Here is an 18,329-nt window from a genome sequence, read left to right on the forward strand (position 1 = left end):
TGGACACAGACAATAGGGCAAAGGCCTGGGGTGGGGTGGGAACTGGTGAAGGAGGCAATGGGGGGAAAAAGAGGGACATCTGTAATACTCTCAAAGATTTTTTTTAAATATATTTTTATTGATTTCAGAGAGGAAGGGAGAGGGAGAGAGAGATAGAAACATCAATGATGAGAGAGAATCACTGATTGGCTGTCTCCTGTGCAGCCCCTGAAAGGACAAAGCAGAAACATACTCCCCTCCCACTCCCCTATCTTGCCTTGTAGGGCTGGGCCCTCAGCCCAAGCCCCCTCCTTTTCTGAGTGACCACAAGAATGCCAGTATTGACCTAACTTCCCCAACCACCACCTGAGTGGACCAATGAAGCTCCAGGAATGCAGCTAAGGTCCTGATAAGGCTATAGTGGGGGACGGCCCAAGCCTCAGAATGTGCTGGTCACTTCCTGACCTTTGTGCTGTAAGACGCTGATGAAAAACCCTGACCTAAATGACCAATCTCTGTAACCCACGTCACCCCCTAAGCCCACCCAAATAACTAGCCCTATATAACCTTTGTTCTCCTGGGACACGGTCTCTCACCTTACCCCTGCGTCGGACAGAGGCTGGGAGCCAAACCTAGGTTTGATTAATAAAATTAATAAAGACTCCTTGCTTTTGCATTGGAAGAGGCTCCCTGGTGGTGGATTATTGGGGACCCCGAACTCTGGGCATAACACCCCCTACTGGGGATCAAGCCCACAACCCGGGCATGTGCCCTTGCCCGGAATCAAACCTGGGACCTTTCAGTCTGCAGGCCGACACTGTATTCACTGAGCCAAACCAGCTGGGCATAAAGATTTTTTTTTTTTAAGTTTTCATTTCAGACCATCCTTTGTGGTTACTTTAGGTCTCTGAGTTTGCAAGGCCGCACGCAGGCTGTCCCTAAGCTCGTGAGGTTAGCATGCGGCCCCTTTTGTCCACACTAAGAACTGATCTGGGGCCAGCCCTCTCTTCTGACTCGGGGGTTGTCTGATAACTCCTTTCCTGGGGCTCCAGGCTGCCTGCCCCAGAGCCCTCTCCATGACGAAGCTGCAGGGTCAGGCAGCAGGACCCCCTGTGCTGCCGCACTCCCACCTCCAGGAGCTCCAACCTGGAGAGCGATGGAAATTGGTGATGAGACCTTACAAGGACAGGATGCTGTCCTCCAGGAAAGGTATACATCCCAGATCCAGCCTGAGGCTTGGGGCCGTGTCTCCAATAGAGACAGGGTGGGAAACACCCTTGTGAAACGAAATTTTTGGACTGGAACCCGGATTCATTGTCCGCCGGAGTCGAGGAATGAATCCACCGGCAGAAGGTGGTGTAGCAAAGGTGGAGATTTATTGAAGAACAAGTACAGACTCCCACGTGGGGAGGGGGAAGAGTCCCACAGAACGGACTCCCTCATAGGAGGGGGAAAGGGTACCGCTGTCTTCCTTTTCCCTACGGCTTATACTAGTAAAGGCTGCAGATCCTGGTGCCTTGATATCCCCTCTGATGGTCACTATCCCCTTAGACTGGTTGCTATAGTAACTCCTGGGCTCAAAGGTCAGACCTCACATGGTACATGTGAGGTTCACCCCCCCCCCCTTCCTTATTGTTTTCCTGTTCCCTTTGGGCTTTCTTCCTCTCCTTCTGGATGAAGGGCTTCCTTCTCTTTACGTTGTAAATATAGACCTTTTGCTGTTCCCAGCTCCTCTTTCTATGGAAATGTTCCCGTTGCAGCTTTTCAGCTTCCCTATTCTATGGACATATACCTTCTGCTGCTCTGCAGCCCTGTGCTTCTTCCATGGTCCCCTTAATTTCTAAAATTTCCTAAACCTGTCCTATTTTGCCCCTAAAATTCCTGTTTCACTTGCTTGTTGTTAGGTCGAAAGGGGGTCCAGGAGCTGATGCATGCCTCCACCAGGCAGATGGTGATGTAGGTACTGGGCCCTTCCTAGAATCTGTAACAGGCCAGTGCACCAGATAGATGGCGACGCAGATACCGGTCCGCCTGGAATTCCTAAAAGGTCAGCTACAAGGCAGATGACGACACCTGGAAACCGTGACGACCCCGGGGTGGGAACTCCCACGGCTCATGCTCCCCCGCCCTCACCGAACAGCTGTATTAAAAAAGCGCCCTCTCCCTGTTGGTGCGGATCCGCGTGCCCTGTCTTTGGGGCCCGTGGGTCGCCGGGGGACACAGACTCCTATGCCGCCTCCTGAGCAACCTAACCTAATGCTTGTCATCTCTCCAGACCCACTGGGGTGCTGTGCTTCCCATCCTGCAGCTTCCGGCTCCGTGGGTCCAGGGATCCGGCTCCCAAGGAAGAACACATCCTCCAGGAGACACAATAGGAGCCCCTGAGCCTCTAAGCAGCAGCTGCCACCTGGTCCCAAAGCTCCTCAGGCCCAGAGAGCAGAGAAAGGAGCACTGTCCTGGCAGGAGGGGTTGGCCTGCCCGTCAGGGGAGGAGGGAGAATGTAGCCGGCACCCAGCAGATCCCCTGGGTGCCCCTTGGTACAATCTTGGAGGTGAATGGGTTACGGACCAGAGGGGTCTGCTTGCCTGAGCACATCAGAACCCAATGAGCCCGGAACAGGTTTGTATCCAAGAACATAAGGGTTAATTTTAGGAAGTGGCCCAGGACAGACAGGCGAGCTAACACTCAGCGCCCTGGTTGCCCAATGGCTTCCAGGGGATGGGTTACACAGGGACAAAGCATTAATCATGGTGACTACGGGGGTTGGGGTCAGGTCTCTGTCAGGGTCGCCGAAGGAGGAACACGAGGGCAGAATGGTGAAGGCTTACGAATTTATTGGATCATCTGCACACCAGGTGGCTGAGCCCCAGATGGTGCCAGCCCCCAGTGACGGGAGTCAGCGGGTTTGAAAGGACTTTGGCAGGCTTTCTGGGCGGAGAATTCTCTGTGCAGGTCTGGAGGGGAGAGATAAATTGTCTTAGCAAGTGGAATGTGGTCTCAGCGAAAGGGAATTGAAAGATCAGACAGAGGCCGAAAACCAGGACTACAGGCTTTATCAGAGGAGAAGGACCTGCAGGCTGCCTCAAAAGGGGAGGACAGCAGCACCTGCAGGGTGGGCGCACCTTCTGAGGGGTGGAATGGGAAGGGGTGGCCGCTTAGTGTACTTGGCGCACACGGATTGGTGGCTTACTGCATTGTCCATATAGACCAGTGATGGCGAACCTTTTGAGCTCGGCGTGTCAGCATTTTGAAAACTTAACTTAACTCTGGTGCCATGTCACACATAGAAATTTTTTTAATATTTGTAACCATGGTAAAACAAAGACTTATATTTTTGATATTTATTTTATATATTTAAATGCCATTTAACAAAGAAAAATCAAGCAAAAAAATGAGTTTGCGTGTCACCTCTGACACGCGTGTCATAGGTTCGCCATCACTGATATAGACCAAGGGCTTAGGGTATTTGGCAGGTGTGGATTGGTGGTCCAATATATAGTCCATATAAGGTACATGGTTAGTCACTCAGGTGTTTCTGGGCTGCAGGTTATGTCATACTCCACCCACCAGCTGGGAGAAGGGAGGATCTATCAGGAATGTCCATTGCAAAATGGTCTAGAAGTCAGTTCCAGGGGAGGGGTGTCCAACTGCTGGATCAAGCCTTGTTATGTCCAGATTTCAAGATCCCCAAAAGACCACCAGGGAGCCAGCCGAGTCCGATGCAAAAGCAAAGAGTCTTTATTTGAGCTAGCTCGGCTCCCCGACCACATTCACCAACACAGCGGCAAGCGGCAGAGAGAGAGAACTCTGTGTGGAGAGGGGTTTTATAGGGGGGTTGGAGTAAGGGGAGGAGAAAGGACTGTGGGCCCTGCCGATTGGCCAGGCTCAAGTCGATGTCTTGTTACACAGGATATGGTCATATCTATGGCACGCACTTCCCTTGATTGTCATTGGTTATTTTAAAGAAATCGTGGGTGTGGCTAGCAGAGGCTTGGGCTTCCGGGAAGAAGCTCTGTGCCGAGCACACAGCTGCCCCAAAATGGAGGATCCAGGGTAAGATGGAGGGCGTAGCCCTTACCCTGGGGCAAGATGGAGGGCTTAGCCCTTGCCCTTTCCGCCTCACAGTCTCTACTGATTTGCTGGCACTAGGGGTTCGGGGCAGGGGTGGGGGGGGGGGCGGGAAGGGGGTGACCATTGTATCTGGTCTTGGTGTCTGCCGTGGCTTTGCTTCATCTGCTGTCACCACTTTTCTGGGCCTGGAGGAGGCACACAACTGCGGCCTAGATGTTATCTCTAGTTTGACTGTCTCTGTGGTCAGCAGACCAGAGGCTTTGTTCCTAAGATTGTTTGATGCTGATCGGAACCTCGTTGTCCTGAGGGCTTAAATGATTAAGGGAGTGGATGTGCATGGGAGGAGGCAGGTGAGCCAGGTGCTGGAGTTCGGATCAAAAGAAAATGTGGACGAAAGGGGCCACATGCTGGCCTGACAGCTCAGGGGAGGCCTGCATGGCTGTCTTGCAAACTCAGAGACCTAAAGTCACCACAAAGGATGGTCTGAAATTAAACTTAAACTAAAAGCAGTGATGGTGGGCAGTTACATCTAGGCCGGTATCTTCACTGACAAGGTCAACCTTTACCATAACTGAGCCTGTCTGTCTTTTTGCATCTGTGATAACATACCCTTGAAATGACTGGGTAACTTGTAACTTCCCTTTTTCTGAACCCCTTGGGGCACAACCAAATGTGCTGGGGGCCAGGACAGATACTACAAATTCCTTCATTATCATGTTAATTGATCCTGCACCCACCTAAGTATGTGTCCATCATTTTACTTTTTATCCAATCCCAGGGGTTTCCCTGCTTTGCTTTCTCCCTCCTCCTTATTCTATCACCAATGGATTTCATGTAACACACCTATGTCCCTCCTTTGATTGCAAATGTATAAGTGCAGATGTAACCCCGCCATTCTCCGGAGCATTAATTATCTCAATTACTTGAGGTTCTGCTTCCCGGCCTATGTCGACAGTTTGGCTCAAATAAACTCACAAAAATTCTTTACGGGTTTCAATGGTTTTTTACGTTAACAGAAAGAAGGAGAAAACATCACAATAAATAATGAAGTTTCTACGTGGTTACAGATGGACCGGCACGGCCACCCACACTGGCAGGAGCTCAGAACCGCCCCCCCCCCCCCCCCGGGATATGGGACTGGGTGACCTCCAGGTAAACGGATGTGTGGCAACCTGGACAGGTTGGGGGGGGGGGGGGAGGCAGTGAAGCCTGAGACACTGGGGGGGGGGGGGGCGGGCAGGCTGCTGTGGCCCATTCACTTCTTTCAGTGTCCCCAGGAAGAGACCAGCGCCCTGAGGTGCTGTGCACAGAGGAACTGAACTTACTGTGTGAGGCACGAGGGCCCAGGTGGTGCGGGATACAGCCTCCCCTTGCTCCCAGCCTCCCCGTCGCTGTGGGGTGCAGAAGCCCGACCTGCAGGCCAGGCGGCTGAGGCTCAGGTGCAGCCATGTCACATCTCAGCCCCCTGCCCAGCCGGGTGCCCCTCAGCTCCCACAGGTGGTGCTGCCAGGCCCAGGCCCGAAGCAACCCCTGCACACGTGCCCTGAGGGGTCCACTCACACAAATGGAAAGTTTAAGTGTCTCTTTATTGAGGAGACAGTAGGTTTATCAGCATTTCCAAGACTTGTGTTCCCAAACAAGTCAGTTGAAAGCCCGCCCTCCTTCAGACTCTGGAGGCGCCTGCAGGAGCAGGAAAGGTCTCTCCGCCTGTGCCCTGTGCCCTGTGCCCTGTGCCCTGTGCCCTGTGCCGGGGCTTCTGAAAGTGAACATCTTCAGTGTGGTGGGGTTTTTCATCCTGATTTTAAGCTCTTTTAAAACAGCCAGGTAGAGAATTGCAGTGAACGCCACCACAAGGTCGTATTGGCTATGACATTTAAATCAGTGTCTCTATATATTATTTAATAAAAGAATTATAGCCCTGGCTGGTAGCTCAGCTGTTATGCTGGTGGTGAGGGCACCAGGTTCAACAACCTCGTACTTGGGTTCTGGCAAGGAAAGAATTCAGAAAATTCCCTGAGAGAACGTTTATTTAGAAAGTCACAGAGGTGGAAGTGAGTGGTAGAAGAAATGGGCTCAGGAAACAAGTTATAGAGGCAAAAGAGGGGCCCTTGGAGCTTGGAGGAAGAGAGGCGAGGGAAGTGTGCGGGGAAGAAGGAGGAGGTGGAAGGGGGAGGGGAGGGGAAAACCAGGGAGTGCTCTGGGGAGCCGGCTGGGTCCTCCCTCCTTAAGGACTTTGAAGGGTGGGGATTTTGGGGGAGGTCCCAGAGGAGGCTCTCAATAGCATGTTCATCAGCAAGCATGTCAAACTCACAGCCCTCGGGCCACGTGCGGCCCACAACGAATATTTTTGTGGCCCAGTCAATATAACAGTATGTAAGAAATGTTTTAATAAAAATTTCATGCCCTAACAGGTTTGGCTCAGTGGATAGAGCGTCGGCCTGCGGACTGAAGGGCCCCAGGTTCGAATCCGGTCAAGGGCATGTACCTTGGTTGCGGGCACATCCCCAGTAGGGGGTGTGCAGGAGGCAGCTGATCGATCTTTCTCTCATCGATGTTTCTAACTCTCTATCCCTCTCCCTTCCTCTCTAAAAAATCAATAAAATATTTTTTTAAAAAAATTTCATTACTTAATTTTTGCAATATCCTGTTATACATAATCTATATATATATAAGCCAAGAGACCAGAACGCGGGAATGACCGAATGACCTGTGGCTATGACACACTGCAGCAACCAACCAGCCTGATTGGGCCCCAGTTGGCGCCCCCAACCTCCCGCGGCCCCTCCCCCCCGCTGGCCCCGCCCCCAATCGCCCCGCCTCCCCGGTCTGCCCAGCTCCAATCTGGCTCCCATCTGGGCAGGCCAGCCAGACCCCACCCCTGCACGAATTCATGCACCGGGCCTCTAGTTATTAATAACGAACTACAGCGTTCACTAATGACTGATTACTATAATCGTGTTGCATTCATTTCCCTTACATGCCTTACACACAGGCGCACCATTTCTCTTCACTAATATTTCAGTGAATATTTTAGCAGCTGATTCCCATGTCATTAGTCTTGGACTGACTTGTTTGGTGTGAGCAACAGGACATATTTTGCTTTTGGAGAACAAGAGGTTTATTTGCATTACACTTATTAATTTGTGCAGTTATTCAGTGTCTGGTAAGTTAATGTTCAAGAAAATATTAATTATTTTATTAAAATGTTGTCTATTTATGTTAATGATGACTCATTTATTTCAGCCCTTTGTATTCACGCGTGTCTCTATCAAAATAAACCATACGTTTCTATGAAAAGCGTTTTTTTTTTTTTTTTTTTTTTTTGTTTTTTTTTTTTTTTTTTTTTTTTTTTTTTTTTTTTTTTTTTTTTTTTTTTTTTTTTTTTTGTTTTTTTTTTTTTTTTTTTTTTTTTTTTTATTTTGTTGTTTTTTTTTTTTTTTTTTTTTTTTTTTTTGTTTTTTTTTTTTTTTTTTTTTTTTTTTTTTTTTGTTTTTTTTTTTTTTTTTTTTTTTTTTTGCGGCCCACATACACTTACACTCGTTGTTATTTAGTCCACGCTAGCCTCTGAGTTTGACATGCTTGTTCATCAGTATTCCAGGTGCACCCTTTCAGGGTCATGGTCTTCACTGATTGGTCGGTATCAGGGCGGAGGGCCATGCAGCTGGTCCTCAGGTCAGCTGTGGTGGTGTCTCTTGTCTGGTTTTGCTGCTTTTCTGGGCCTGGAGCTGAAACACAACTGAGGCCTAGATGGATGTGATGTGGGTCAGAACCTCATTGTCCTGGGGGCTTTATGCTTAAGGCCTATTCTCAGATTCTCCTGTTAATTCCCGCTCTAAGGGGCCTCACCTGCATGACTAGCAACATGCCAGGGGAGGAAAGGTCAGGGGCGGGTCCAACCCCATGACCAGCGATGTGCCAGGGGAGGAAAAGTTACCCTGGGGCCATGTCTTTGTTTTCCCAGTTTTGTCCAATTCTAGGCACCCAGGGCCCTTCACCCTGGTGACCTTCTGTACCTGGCCCATCATCCTTGCTCTGTTCTTACCTAACTGCCTACCACAGTTAGAGCTTCGTCCAGATTCACCGAAAGGTTGTGGTTTTGACCCCTGGTCAGGACACATACAAGAATCAACCAATAAATGCATAAATAGTGGAACAACAAACCAATATTTCTCTCTCTCTCCTTTTATTTTTAAATCTTTATTGTTGAAAGTATTACATATGCCCCCTTTTCCCCACATTAATCTCCTACAGCCTGCCCCACTTCTCTCTTCTTTTCTCTCTCTCTCTCAAATCAATAAAATAAAAAAAAATTATAGTAGCAGGTTTTTATCTATATATATAAAAGGCTAATAATATTCTAAGTGTCTGTCCAGGTGATGATGTCACATAGCAACACCCAGCTTCCTTTCCCTAGCAACTAGCCTCCTTGCAGTTTCTTCAGCCCAGGAACCCGATTTACTTTATACCCAAGTGCAAACATTTTATACTTTAATCAAATGTCTGTGAAGCGTTTTTCCGTGCCTCATCTCATTTGATCCTCACAGGAGTCCTGGAGTAGGTAGATAGGAGACTCGGTGGAATCCTATTTTCTTTTCATTAGCCGGAAAACAGAGATTTAGAAAGCTTAGAAACTTGACCCGACTGAAAAGAAGTAAGAAATGGTGGACCTTGAAAATGACTTCAAGTTTACTCACTGCACAGAATATAGTCAAACACTGATGCAGTTAAATATTTTACCCTTTGTTCTCCCTGCGAGATCTACAATAATAATCTGCTTCATGTTGATATTTACTGCTGTGTTGCTGACAATTACCTAAAAGAGAAGTTGGGGTGCTTCATTGGGCTGGAAAAGGTTTAGCTACATCAGAAAGCAGGTCTAATTAAGCAAGTTTATTCTATATCTATGAAAGGCTAAGTTGACACGCGCATGCGCAATACATATAAAGCTCTCGCTGGCACCAACCGCATGCGTGTGTTTCGATCTGTCATTGTCGATGGTGAATTTGGTTGATACTTCTATTATAGAGAACGGGCAAATAGCGATATTAAAATATTTCTTCTGCCGAAACCGGTTTGGCTCAGTGGATAGAGCATCGGCCTGCGGACTGAAGGGTCCTGGGTTCGATTCCGGTCAGGGGCATGTGCCTGGGTTGCGGGCACATCCCCGGTGGGAGATGTGCAGGAGGCGGCTGGTCGATGTTTCTCTCTCATCGATGTTTCTAACTCTCTGTCTCTCTCCCTTCCTCTCTGTAAAAAATCAATAAAATATATTTAAAAAATATATATATATATTTCTTCTAATTAATTTCCTTTCAATGTGCATGAACTCATGCACCGGGCCACTAGTATTTTTATATAGGGTGTCCCAAAATTCACACAAGATTTGCAATTGAATTGAATTGCAAATATTGTGTGAATTTTAGGACACCCTATATTTGAGTCAACTGAGTGTATTAGCTATTTGAAAATTAAATCTTATAAAATCATTATATTAAAAAATACAACATTGCCCTAGCTGGTTGGCTCAGTGGATAGAGCACTGGCCTTCAGGCTGAAGGGTCCGGGTTTCTATTTTGGTCAAGGACACATGCCCGGGTTGCTGGCCCCATCCCCAGTAGGGGATGTGCAGAAGGCAGCTGATCAATGGTTCTCTCTCATCATTGATATTTCTAACTCTCCCTCTCCCTTGCTCTCTGAAATCAATAAAAATATATTATATATTTTAAAAGTCCAACCTAAGTATCACATAGGACAAAAGTCTCAAGGTCTGGGCAGTTTTGTGGGTTTTTTAAAATATATTTTTATTGATTTCAGAAAGGAAGAGAGAGGGAGAGAGAGATAGAAACATCAATGATGAGAGAGAATCATTGATTGGCTATCTCCTGCAGGTTCCACTGGGGACTGAGCCCACAAGGAATCAAACCATGACTTCCTGGTTCATAGGTCAATGCTCAACCACTGAGCCAAACCAGCTTTCCAGGTGTGGCCTTTCAGGGTCTCGGTCTCCACTGACTGACTGCTCAGCGCCAGAGCAGAGGGTCATTATCCAGTGCAGCTGGTCCTGAGGTCAGCTGTGGGGTCGCTTGTCTGGTTTTGCTCCTTTTCTGGGTCTGGAGCTGAAATACAACTTGAAGCCTAAATATTATCTCTAGGGGAAAAGGTCAGAGGGTCCAAATCACATGACCAGCGATATGCTCAGGGAGGGAAGGTCACCCTGGGGGCGACGTTCCACCCTATAATCTTCCTTTGCTAGGCACCCAGGGCTTTGTGCCCTAGTGACCTTCGTACCTGGGCCATCACTGATGTTTCTATCTCTCTGAAATCAATAAAAACACTAAAACAAACAAACAAACAAAAAAAACTAAAAAAAAACCTTTCCTTATTCCAAACGCTGACATTTTGAGTTTTGGATTTTTGAAGTATCAGTCACACAGACTTTGGACTGGTAGCAAATACAGACACAAAAATAAATAATGGGGCCCAGTGGTATTGCTCAGTGGTTGAACCAGGAGGTCACAGGTTTGATTCCCCGTCAGGGGCATGCAGGAGGCAGCTGATCAATGACTCTCCCTCATCATTGATGTTTCTGTCTCTTTCTCCCTCTCCCTTCCTCTCTGAAATCAATAAAAATATTTTTTAAAATAAAAATAAATAAATAATGGTAATAAAGAATTATAACCCATTGAGTAAAATAAGAATTTATTTTTAATTTAAAAACTTATGACCCCACAATGATTCAAATAAGTGAAGAAGTGAAAGAGATGCTGAAGCTTTTTCTTACTAAGAAACGTAAAACGAAGTGATGGGATTAGAAAATCACCAGTGGCAACATCATAACAATAAGTGATTCAGGCAAGAATCACCAAGAGGCTCTGGCTGGTGTGGCTTGGTTGGAGCCTTGTCCCATACTCTGCGAAAGGTGGCAGGTTCGAGTCCCTGTCAGGCACTTACCCAGGTTGTTGGTTTGATCCCCCAGTCAGGGTGGTGCAGGAGGCAACCAATCAATGTCTCTCTCTCTCTCTCTTTCTTCTTCTTCTTCTTCTTCTTCTTCTTCTTCTTCTTCTTCTTCTTCTTCTTCTTCTTCTTCTTCTTCTCCTCTCTCTGCCTTACTCTCTAAAAATCAATAAAATATTTTATTTTTAAACAAGATCCCACTAATTGTTAAAATTAGTTTGAGGAGTAACACGATTTTTTACATAACCTCAACATATGACCCTACAAAGAAAGATACTGATAAGTTTCACTAGGAAAGAAGTTACTTTTGTAAAAGATAAAGTAAGGGAGATATAAAAACCAGTGAGTGGGAGGCCAGCGCCCTCAGGGAAGTGAAAATTACAAAAGCCGTTAAGAGGGCTGCTCAGTGTCAAAGTGATCAGTCCCCTCTGCCTGCTACCTGCATTCACTGCATTCACATGCAGGCCAGTCTCCCTCCCTCAGAGACTGGGAGTCAGTCCCCGGACTTCCTGACAATAACATTGCAAAAAAAAAGGCTTTCAGATCCTTGAGAAGGATGCTCCTGGGCTGGTTGAGACTCAGATATGGCTGCCAGTCAGGCCTGTGACAGGGGAGGTCCCAGCATAGGAACAATGACCCTTGTAAGCACCGCAGTCTGGGAGGACCTGGGCTCCAACATATACCTATTGGAAGAACACAGTTCAGTCCAACAGATTCACTTTTCAGGTAGAAGTCCCACCCAAAGTAAGATCTGAAGTTTGCCTAGAATTGACTGGGTAAAGGGTGAGGAGAAGCGTGCTCCAGACTGCAGGCAGAGGATGCACAAGGCCAGGGGACAAGAGAGAGTGTGGCACATGAGGAAGCTAAAGGTCCTTTCCATCTGGGTCTTGGGAGGCTCATAAACAGAGCAGATGAGCAGACCGTTTCTTAGCTGCAGGGAAATACAAAGAGGTTATGTCTTGTCACAAGAAGGCTGTGCGTATCTTTCTGAAGCCATGAGGCTGACACTTTCTGAGCAGGCTCCTTTATCACTGGAACTGCAAGGATCGCCCCAGGAAACAGTCCTCATCATACGAAAGAGGTGGGAGGAGCCAGGTGGGAGGGGCCAAGTGGGAGGGAAGACTGAGAGCCCAGCAGAGCACAGACCAGGATGCTGCTGCCCGGCTTCAGGCAGCTCACAAGCTCCCTGCCAGTGAGGGCCAGAGTTTCCTTCTCTCCCAGGAGTGCAGTCCTTTCCTGCCTGAATTCCAGGGGGTCTTTGAAGGGACCCAGACACATGGCTACTTTCACTGCAGCAGGAGAGTGAGCCAGCAGGCCCCGACCTGGTAGCTCAGTTGGTTAGACTGTGGTCCGATATGCCAAGATTGCAGGTTTGATCCCCCAGTCAGGACATGTACGAGAATCAACCACTAAAAGCATAAGTGGAACAACAAATCGATGTTCCTCGCTCTCTCGCTCTCTCAAATTAGAAGAAAAAAAGCCGAGGAGAACCCAGATGGTGGCATAGGAAGATGCCTGTACTCAACGCCTCCCACAATTACATCAAAATTACAACTAAAATACAGAACATTCATCATTTAGAACCGCCTGAAAGCTGACTGAATGGAAGTCCTAAAGGAAGTAAAGAAGAAAGACATTGAGACGGTAGGAGGGGCAGAGATGCAGAACGGGCTTGTCCATCACCCACATGTACCGCTTTTTTAATCGGGAAGGAGATCGTCCCTGTGGAGGCCGCCCGTGAGGAGCAAGGAGTCCCAGCCTCACACCAGACCCCAACCCAGGGTTCCAAAGCTGGGAAGAGAAGTCCCCATAACTTTGGGCTGTAAAAATCAGCGGGGATTGTAGGTGAGTAACATAGAGGCCGCTGGGGACCCAGGTGTTGCTTTGAAGGGGCCAGTGCCTGAACGTACTGGGACTCCATACTTTGAAGCTCAAGCACCGGACGGCTCTGGGGAAGAAACTAGACTATCTGGCATTGGGGCAGGAACTTAGGGGTGGCTCTCTCCCAGGCTGCGGTGTTTACAAGGGTCATTGTTCCTATGCTGGGACCTCCCCTGTCACAGGCCTGACTGGCAGCCATATCTGAGTCTCAACCAGCCTGGAGCACACTGTTTGCTCCAACCTGAGGTATTCCCTGTGACTCTGCCCCATCCAATTTGTAGCCCTACACAAGCTATTTGCAGCAGCTTTTCCATATGAATGGCTGGTCCTAGCTCAGGCTTCGGACTTTGCTAAAATCTCTCAAACAAGCTGCAGCTGGTGACAGTGTGCCCCAAACCTATTAATAAAAAGGCCCCAGACCTGGCACTAGCACCATCCTGCCTTGCTTCAAGCCAGGCCTCGCCTCCTGCACAGCAGCTCTCCCACTGTTGCCACACCTGGTCTCCACAGCCAATTGGCCTGGAGGTCAATTCCTCCCAGAGACACCAACAGCAATCAAGGCTCAACTACAATAAGATTGTGCACACAGCCCACAAAGGGGCGCACTTAGAATGCCCAGCACAGGTGACTGAGGAGGCTGACCCAGTCGGCACTACAGGACACCTAATACACAAGGCCACTCTACCAATTCCAGGAGACATAGCAGTTCTACCTAATTCATGGAAACAAATACAGGGAAGCAGTCAAAATGCAGAGACAAAGAAACATGTCACAAATGAAAGAAAGGGAAGCAAGAAAACTACTGGATACAGAGTTCAAAACCATGGTTATAAGGTTATACTCAAGGATTGTAATGAGAGCTTTAAGGATCTTAGTGAGAATGTCAAAGACATGAAAAAGGACCAGCCAGAAATTAAGCATACATTAACTGAAATAAAGAACAATTTACAGGAATTCAACAGCAGAGTAGAGGATTCTGAGAATCAAGTTAATGATTTGGAATATGAGGAAGCAAAAAACACCCAATCAGAAAAGCAAAAAGAAAGAAGAATTAAAAAAATAAATAAAGATAGTGTAAGGAGCCTCTGGGACAGCTTCAAGTGCACCAACATTCAAGTTATTGGGGTGCCAGAGGGGAAGAGAGAGAGCAAGATATTGAAAACCTATTTGAAGAAATGACAGAAAGCTTCCCTACCTGATGAAAGAAATAGGCTTACAAGTCCAAGAAGCACAGAGAGTCCCAAACAAGAGGAACCCAAAAAGGCCCACACCAAGACACATCATAATTAAAACACCAAGGGTTAAAGACAAAGAGAAGATCTTAAAAGCAGCAAGAGAAAAGCAGTTAGTTAGCTACAAGGGAGTGCCTATAAGACTGTCAGCTGATTTCTCAACAGAAACCTTGCAGGCCAGAAGGGAGTGGCAAGAAATATTCGAAGTGATAAATAGTAAGAACCTACAACCAAAATTACCCAGCAAAGCTATCACTAGACTTGAAGGTCAGATAAAGAGTTTCACAGACAAGATAAAGCTAAAGGAGTTCATCACCACCAAACTAGTATTATATGAAATGCTGAAGGGTATTCTTTAAGAAAAAGAATAAGAGATAAAAAATTGGAATAATAACGTGGCAACAAATACATATCTATCAATAATTGAATCTAAAAATCAAAATAAACAACAAGAAATATAATGAACAAAGTAAACTGGTGAATAAAACAGAATCAGAGACATGGAAGCATGGAACAGACCAACAAATCTCAGAGGGAAGGGGAGAGGGAGTAGAAAGAGATTAACCAAAGATCTTACCTACAGACACAGACAGTAGAGTGGTGAAGGTCTAGGGTGGGGCAGGAACTAGGTGGAAGGGGGCAATATGGGGGAAAAGGGGAGCATCTGTAATATTCTCAACAATAAAGATATTTTTAAAATAAATCTCTATTCAGATTATTACAATTGTTTCCCTTTTTTCCCCCCATAGCTCCCCTCCACTCAGTTCCCACCCCCCTCTGCCCTTACCCTCCCCCCACTGTCCTCATCCATAGGTGTACGCTTTTTGTTGCCAGGTCAAAGGTCATACACATGGAAAATGTAGCTATTTCTATCCACGACATGTCCCTGTGTTTGGAAAGGTCTCTCACGACTTGTTCATGCTCTACTCAGAATGGGTACGGAGACACATAACGGCTTTTTAAAATAATGTGTCCTCTTATGTTTAAAATGAAGATTTTGTTACCAAAAGTGAGGAGAAAGCAACACTACAGCTGCTCTCGCCCCTCTCGCCCTTCGGGTGATAGTTGTGTGTGGGGCCGCATGCTGGTTTGCAGGCCGTCGACAAAGCTGTCTGGGTGGCTCAAGCAATTCCGCCGGCTTCCCGGGGGCCGTCATAGCCTCCCAGGGGCCGTCACAGCCTCACAAGGGCCGTCACAGCCTCACAGGGGCCGTCTCAGCCTCACAGGGGCCATCAGAGCCTCACAGGGGCCGTCGCAGCCTCACAGGGGCCGTTGCAGCCTCGCAGGGGCCGTCTCAGCCTTGCAGGGGCCAACTCAGCCTCGCAGGGGCTGTCTCAGCCTTGCAGGGGCCATCGCAGCCTCGCAGGGGTTGCCTCATCCCACGTTGGGGGTGAAGATGTGAGACAAGCTCCTCTCGCTGTCTCTCCTGCTGCTCCCTTGCGTATCGCCGATGCTGTAAGTTTCTGAGAGCAGTCTGAAGGTTCTGGACATCATACTTTAACTGGTCAACACAAACTTTGGCATTTTGTCTTTTGTTGGGAGGCTCCTTGCTGGACAAAATCTCCAGGCATTCTAGCTGGCTGAATATCTGGTATGCTTGCTTGGATTTTGTTTTCTACTAAGTGCACAGATTGCTTGTCTGCCATCTCCTGGCGTCCCATGTGAAACTGGATCTGGTGGACCTGCTTGTGCAATTGCTGGTACAGTGGTTCCATGTCGCCAGCCCAGCCAGGTCCAGCTCTGGCTTCCTCTGAACCTGATTCTGCTTCTTGAGTGTGTCCCTTATGGATGTGAGGAGTTGAAATCTACAGTTTGTTGGGTTAAGCTGCAAAATCGAAGGTGGTTCCTTCTGTGCCACTGGCACAGCTTGGGTGGGGATGTAAATTGAGTAGGGCGGGGTCTCAGGGAATCACCAGGGTGGAGCAAACAGCAATGGTGTCTCCGCGACTCCTCGCCTCTCTGCGACTCTGCATCTCCACGTCCCCAAGTGCCAGCGAGCAGCTCTGTGAGAAAGCCACCCTCGCTTTCTGACCCGCTGCAAGGCCGTCCCACCTCTCCCCGTAGGGGTCTGGGACCTCAGAATCCTGCCCCAAACAAGCTCAGTGGATTCGAGAGTTTGTAACCCCTTTCAATTGAAAAAACCGCGCATCAAGTTGCAGCCCACCTGGCGCGCGACTCCATACCTCTGTTCTTGGCGCCTCTGCAGATCCTACTCAGTCTCAATGCTCTTCTTTCTTTCCTTCCAGTTGTAGAACTTCCACTGGGCCAGCTTTCCCATGGTTCTGAATGACAGCTGTTTTGTCTTATAGTTGGTATTTTCAATGTTGTTGTGGGAGGCAACATGCACAGGTCTATACCTTACGTCGCCATCTTGGTTTCTCCCAACAATAAAGATTTTAAAAAATTAATGGGAAAAGAAAAGAATAATGCCAATAGAGCCATGCATTGGAAGCAAAGCTCCAAAATATGATAAAAACAATTATAGAGGATCAGGCCTCCAAAATTTTGGATTTGAAAAGGCATGCGGTATTTCTCATAGCTGAGAATGACAGTATAAGGAAGAAGATAAACAACTAAAGGCTGAAAAGGCCCAATAGAACAGGAGCTACAGGTAGATGCTGGTTTTGTAGAAAAGTCAGAGTTGTGGAGCTTGCCACCACATTCAGAAACTGCGACAGCCGCTTCAACCTGGCAGAAGCCTGCAGCAAATACTGGGACAGCCAAGGATATTCCATTCCCAATTTTCCTCCCTTGGATTTTCCATCTCCAGAACTTCCCCTCTATTAAGGAGCTCTCTGAGGATATTCTGAAAGGACTTATAAATAATTAAAATGTAAAACCAGCCCAGCCGGTGTGCTCAGTGGTTGAGCATCAACCTATGAACCAAGAGGTCACTGCTTCAGTTCCCAGTCAGGACACATGCTGGGTTGCAGGCTCGATCCCCAGTAGCAAAGATGCAGAAGGCAGCCCATCAACGGTGTTTCTTTCTCTCTATCCTTATCCCTTCCTCTCTCTCTAAATTCAATAAAAACCTAGCTTTAAAAAAATAAAATGAAATGTAAAACCATAAAAGAGATGATAAGAGGAAATAATACAGTTAATCCAGAAAAAAAAAAATGGAAAAGCAAGGGTAATGCTGGAGACACGTTGTCCTCTGGTGTGCTGTGGCCAGGAGGCATCGCCAGGACTTGGAACCGCCACTGTGAAATGTGCTTTGTGTCTGACTCACTGACTGGAGTTAATGACTCCAGACTTGGCAGACACTAAACTCTCAGAGGTTCACTTTCTCCTGATGCAAACCAAATTGCTGCCTGGAGTAATTTTTTTCAAGAAACAATTATTTTTCTTATCTTCAGGGCTAAAATATATAAAATATGTTATATGTCATTAATCTAGCCCAGGGGTGGGCAAACTTTTTGACTTGAGGGCCACAATGGGTTCTTAAACTGGACCGGAGGGCCGGAACAAAAGCATGGATGGAGTGTTTGTGTGAACTAATATAAATTCAAAGTAAACATCATTACATAAAAGGGTACGGTCTTTTTTTTTTTTTAGTTTTATTCATTTCAAACGGGCCGCATCTGGCCCGCGGGCCGTACTTTGCCCACGGCTGATCTAGACAATGCAAAACCTAAATAATATGGTGGCCTGAGGGGCTGCCTTGTATTTGAAACATGCATTGACCATGTGCATTTTGTTACGCACATTTCACTTGTTTACTAAGGCGTGTAAGACACCTTTCTAGATGAAAGTCGCTGCCACACTTTGCACCACTCATAATGTAATGATAACCTCAAGACTATCAGGAGAAATGTTTAAATTTTCATTTCATAAAGAACCAAATTATGAGTTATACTTTTTTAAAAAATTACCAGTTTCCATAACTAATCAGGGTGCATTTTAAGTTCTAGCTTTCTTTATTGTGTGGTGCATCATTGGAAAATACCAAGGAAATATCCTTTTGTTTTTAATGATGTATGAGTGGAAGTAATGTTAGTTGGCAGTATTTGATTGTAAAAAAATCAATAAACTGCCCTAACTGGTTTGGCTCAGTGGAGAGAGCATTGGCCTGCGGACTGTAGGGTCCCAGGTTCGATTCCGGTCAAGGCCATGTACCTTGGTTGCGGGCACATCCCCAGTGGGGGGTGTGCAGGAGGCAGCTGATGGATGTTTCTCTCTCATCGATGTTTCTAACTCTCTATCCCTCTCCCT

General features: G+C 47.2%; 1 pseudogene; it reads left to right on the forward strand.

Moving 5' to 3' along the window:
* The first annotated feature begins 11,904 nt into the window (after window positions 1-11,904).
* Window positions 11,905-16,947, forward strand: LOC118657657 (annotated as a pseudogene).
* The last annotated feature ends 1,382 nt before the right edge of the window (window positions 16,948-18,329 follow it).

This window comes from Myotis myotis, unplaced genomic scaffold (assembly GCF_014108235.1).
Source record: "Myotis myotis isolate mMyoMyo1 unplaced genomic scaffold, mMyoMyo1.p scaffold_m19_p_6, whole genome shotgun sequence".
Taxonomy (NCBI): domain Eukaryota; kingdom Metazoa; phylum Chordata; class Mammalia; order Chiroptera; family Vespertilionidae; genus Myotis; species Myotis myotis.